Raw genomic sequence first — 5,811 nt, forward strand, 5'->3', positions numbered from 1 at the left:
AGCAATTGCTGATTTTTTTTTAAAAATATTTTAGCACCAGTCACAATAAAGTGCAAGAAGTTTTGTTCTCATCTTGACTCACTTAATGGTTTATTGAATTGAGGTTTTTGAGAAATTTATCTGTTTATTTTAAATATATATGAGAACGAGAGGTTGTTGTAATTGTAAAAGATAAACATAGACTCTTTACTTAATATACAAAAAGAACAACATAAAAGAAAGCCGCCTAACTACTTACCAATAGCTTCTTCTTTAAAAAAAAAACACAAAGATATCTAGTATCAAAATATACAGGCAATTTTATTTTATCAAAATATATAGATAAGTTTCTTTATCAAAATATAAATCTCGTATTCATGATAATAGGATCACCTCTTTTTGATCAACAAATATTTTTCGAACCAATTTTTGCAACGAATCCCAGAATATTGTCCAGTTAAAACGATTATTTTTCAGAAATGACAGAATTATTCCCAATTAGCCGGCAGACTCCAATTTATTTCATAATCCAGTGTCGGATTGACAAATGTTGAATGATGATGTGTATGTATAATATATATAATATATAGATCTCAGCATAGTCCTAGAAGATAGGCCGTTTCGTTATAAACTCAACAATATACATATACCAAATACTTACTTCTTTGAAGAGATGTGTGATGACGCTCAAATCTATTGTCCACATAAAAAAACCTTGTTTAAGAATTCCGTTTATAACACTACGTTTCATAACTTACAGCAATTCTCAAGTTACTCCCACTTAGTCGGCAGACTCCAATGTTTAATGATGTGTATATATTATACGTAGATCTCAGTATAGTCCTAGAAGATAGGCCGTTTCGTTATAAACTCAACTATATATACCAAATACTTACTTCTGAGCATATAGTATGTGTGATTATCCTTGACTTGAAAATAAAGACGGTTTTAAACTCAACTATAGGTAACAAATACTAAAAAAAACTGTAAATAAATTATCACTTTAAGCTTAACCTAAGTAAACAATAAAATTAACATTTTAGTAAACTCCTAAAACAAATACTTTAAATTTTGTTTGGTTAGTAAACCTTTTTTTAAAAACAGAACTCTTCGACCTCAGAAATAAAACTGAAGCGAATTTTTATTTGTTTTTGAAATGAAATAAAAGTTTTGGGTTGCTGTGTTTTTGTAAACGATTGCTTTGTTTTTTAACATCTATATGATTTATTTCATTTTTTGAAATATTTTTCAAGTACAAAATTATAGCTGTTTTAAACTTAAATTAATTCAAATATATAAAAAAGTTTGTGAAAAAATAAATAAACACAAACTATACATTTTTTATCACCACCAAGCACGCAATGTTTCTGAAACTTGAACCCAAAGGCAAATTAACTGCCTTAATGAAGAACAAAAAAAAAAAGAAAAAAATTGCTAGACATTTTTCATTAATTGGCGCCAATAATGTAATTACAAAAGCAGCGGCAATCCCAAACAAGGTAATAAAAAAATTATTATTATTAATTATGACACACATTTTATGGCATTGCGTGTTGACAGATTTATGTTTGTTTTCGACACAATATTCGTTTTATATTCCATCTTCTTCTCGTACTATTTTTATTTGCAAAAAGAGTTGCAAAATATATGAGTATATTCGTTTAATAAATTTAAACAATATAATAAACAGATAAATTATGTCACGCTTGGCTTTAGGCAATAAATTACACTCGCTGTACGAATACATTCCCACAAACTAATTTTGAATAATGAAAGCTATTTATAAAAAGCAAAAAAGTTCAAAGTAAACATTTTTGCATACAATTGCAGTGTATTTAAATTTTTTAACTCCCTCTAAAATTGTTATGTAGTGTATCTATAATGCCAATAAAATATTGTTCCAACCGCATACCTTTTCAATATAAAACGCCCAAGATGATGAAAAGATGTGTAAAAATTGCTCTTTTTAGAATTAGATTTAATCATTACAAATAGATTTTTCATTTCAATCACATTTCTTTAAAAATTGGTGGATAGTTCTTTAAAACTAATGCTGAGCTAAAGAATTTGGAAACTCCCATCTTGAAGATCGAAAACAATTCACATCAAATAAACGTGATGGACACATTCAAATCAGATCAGAACTCTATTTCTGTTGATTGATAAATCGATATTTGTCAGATCGTGTCGCTAGCCCCAGGATATATCTATATATATAGATATCATGTGAATAAAATTATTATTTAAATAAAGGCTTTTTTCACAATTATTTATAACAAAGAAGTGCCACTTTATCGTTTATCGGATATTTATATATACATTTATATTTTCGCTTAATGTTCAATATTTCCAATATTTCCATCTGAAATAGAGTCGTATAATTTTTATCCATTAAGCTTTCATCAATACTCTTTAAAAGAAAGAACGATAGATGTTTTTTGTTTTAGGTTTTATATAAGGTCTCCAAATACCATTTGAAACGAAGGAGTAGACTCCCTCAGAGTAGGATTCAGCTTTCAAATGAAACGATGAATAGAAAAAATATCGAACTATACTTGTAGTTCCATATCTTCACCCGAAGACTGTTAATTTTTTGTCACACAACCCTCGTATTTATTAAAATCGCAATATAAGTATATGTATGAATATATATTTCAAAAAACATACCGTAGGCGAATTTTGAATAGATATCTACCATATACTCCCTCTCTCCTACGATTATTTATCAAATGCATAACCGATTCAACACTTAATCACATCACTTGACAGCTCACATTAACCATAAACCACTATTTGCATATAGCTTGGTAACCTAACCTTTTAAAACTTTAATGCGCATTGTTTTCAATGTTTTTTGTGTATATTTACAAACATCGCGTAGCACATTTGTCTATATGTATGTATATTCAATCTGGATATAAATCAAATTGACAGCTGGGCCGCCAGCTTTTGCGCTAAGCGTTGGCGACCCCTTCATTTAATTTGCACATGTCTGTATGTCCGTTTTATAATTGAGGGAGGGGCGGTCTGGAGAGAGCGGAAAAATTACTGAAGTACAAATCAAGTTGCCAAGTTTATAGTATTTTACATTAAAGACGGACGGACGATCGGACTGACCGACCATCTATCTATCTGTCTATCTGTCTATCTGTCTGTGTGTCTGCCAATGCTGTGTATATGAATGATTGATTTATGCGTGCATTTAAGATTTGATTTGTGAGCTGCACAAAGCTAGATTTGAAGCAAAAACAAAACTATGTACGTGTATATAGCATTTGTTTGTATGAAAGTGCAAAAAACTAATTAAGTTCCTTAAAAGTGTGCCCAAACCTTTATGGAAAAAAAAAGCTTACTTCCAGACAGTCCGCTGAATGCCCACACCCAAAAATTTGTCCAAATCGTCTGCCATATACCGGACCACCCGGAAATCTGCTGCCAAATCGAAGCTGTTGTTTTCAAAAATCATTAAAATATAGTTCAAGTTATGAAATAATCTAAAAAAAAACTCAAATTATTTATGTAACACAAAATATTATTAAATATTTTGATTATAAAATTATTTACAGTTAATTCCTGCATTGAAAATACACATTTTCCATATCCATTTTACTAGGTTTCTGAAGGCTTTCGTGGAAACAACTCACACTATATATCTTTATCGGTAAGTTCCATTTACTTGGAACTTACACTTAGCAACTTGTGATGTCTTCTTCACGCCCAAATTTAAAAAAAAAAAAGCATGGGCCTTTATTAAAAATAAAATCATATAGGACTTAGAAATATATAAATGAAATTTTCACTTAAGATAAAAGTTATTGGCTTTTTTGACGTCTTCTATGTATAAGTTCTTATTAATTCCTAAAACATTGTCTATACTATAATACATATAATATAAAGTATAATCCGAATATCTTACGAGGCATTTTGGTTGAAATTTTAGTAAACTAGAGCTACACACGCACTAAAGGAGTATATATGTCAGATCTTTTATCTCTAGCTCTAGTGGCTTAATAGAATTCTGGGTTCATACAGTTCATACTTTGTAGATCACTTCCAAAGGTCTACATTTTACAAAGACTTTAAAAAAGTTTTGGAGGCTATTATTTCAGGCAATTAATTGTACAAAATAATGTAAAAAGTTCTAAAAGTTCCAAGCTAAAAATAAATGTAAATGTAAAGACATTACTATATAAACAGCTTTGAAAACAATTATCTCAGGTAATTAGTTTTCAAAAATAATCTAATTAGTTTGAAATCGTAAATTTATGTTAAATATAAAAAAAAAAACATGAAGTAACAACAGTATTTAACAACAATTTCTTTGTGTTTGCAAAAACGTAACGGTTTTGATGTCTTTGCCTCGAGCTTCTTGATTTCATAATTACCTACATTTGAGTTGCTTTTAAACTTATTTTAGTGCAAGCCATGCATAGCGATTGGCTTTATTTCTTAAAAGCAACACAATAAATTATTATTTATGAAAAAATATGCAAAATGTTAGACGTGCTTGCATTGTTGTTGTTGTACAATATTTCAGCACTTAATCATAATCAGCTGTCGCGTTACTTCCTTTGCAGAAAACAACGCCAACACGAGGCAAATGCTATTCACAGTTGGCTCCGAATGTTATACGAATTGAAAACGAATATCTTGTGGTTTAGTCCCCCAAAAAATATTATGCACATAAATCATAAAAATTTTGACATAGCCATGATTACAACAACGATATATGCGAGTGTGTGTGTATGTCTGTGTGAAAATATGAAGCTAAACTAGCGTCTTGGACCTTTCAGCTTCCATGGAGCGGAGAAACAAATCGTGTCAGAAGGTGTTACAGCCACTGACAGTTATTCTCAATAAATTATGACAACTGACAGCTACATTTATAATGCCGCAACTCTTTCGAATGCATTGCCGAGCACTAGAAATAAATTACTTACACACACACACACACACACGCACACACACATACAACACTCAAGTGTCAGTTGTCAGATTGTCAACCAAGCGAGCAGCAAAGTCACAATATACATACACACACACATACATACATACAATATGCTAATTAATTTGACCGCATTTAAAATTTATGCAAAGCAATTAACTTAAATATGGCGATTGACATCAAAGATAATCAGAAGCGAATTCTCAACGCTCAAACAACTTCGTGATAAAATAAAATTTAATAGCGTTTAGCGAGGCAACAACATCAGTTAAGGCCAACGCGTTTGAAGAGCACAATCACATCATTTGGGCCATTAGCATAGATATGGTGGTAGAGGAAGAATGTGGCAAAAAAAAACAAAAAAAACCTAGACTACACATTATGTCGCACAAGAAGATCTGTTCAAGGAAACTATTCTAAACGCTCTATTTATGTCTTATTGCATTTATAAACAAGCTGGGGGTTTCTTATTTTTAGAATTTATTGAGTATTTCAAAAATTATTGAAGATTCTCAAGAAAGAAACAGAGCTGGACTGCCTTTAGACAGCTAAATTACGTTGTCCAAAATTAACTAAACTGTCTGCAAATAGCCCTTTTTAGTAACGCCACAAAATTCTCGTCAAAATTCGATGACAATCGCACGTAATAAAGTCTCAGGCTGGACTCTCTTTAGATATTTCGCATAAGTTGGATTACATTCTCCCTACAGAAAAATAATTAAAAACTTGTTTTCACACATTTTAGAATTAGTTTTTGTTAAAAAAAAACGTATTTGTAGAAACGTACTTACGTAAAATAATTCCCAGTTAAAGAAACAACTACAAAAAATATTTATAACATAACAACTACAAAAAATATTTATAATAATAATGAATTATTATATTAA

The 5,811-nt window shown here is 30.2% G+C and overlaps 1 long non-coding RNA gene across 1 annotated transcript; it reads right to left on the reverse strand.

Annotated features, from left to right (window-relative positions):
• Positions 1-356: 356 nt before the first annotated feature.
• Positions 357-822, reverse strand: LOC115626530. The gene is made up of 3 exons (XR_003995611.1): positions 738-822; positions 641-672; positions 357-583 (listed from the first exon to the last, which is right to left on the reverse strand). It is a non-coding gene; the product is annotated as an uncharacterized LOC115626530 (long non-coding RNA).
• Between the last annotated feature and the right edge of the window lie 4,989 nt (positions 823-5,811).

This window comes from Scaptodrosophila lebanonensis, unplaced genomic scaffold (assembly GCF_003285725.1).
Source record: "Scaptodrosophila lebanonensis strain 11010-0011.00,11010-0021.00 unplaced genomic scaffold, SlebRS2 tig00000085-arrow-pilon, whole genome shotgun sequence".
In the NCBI taxonomy this organism is placed as follows: Eukaryota; Metazoa; Arthropoda; class Insecta; order Diptera; family Drosophilidae; genus Scaptodrosophila; species Scaptodrosophila lebanonensis.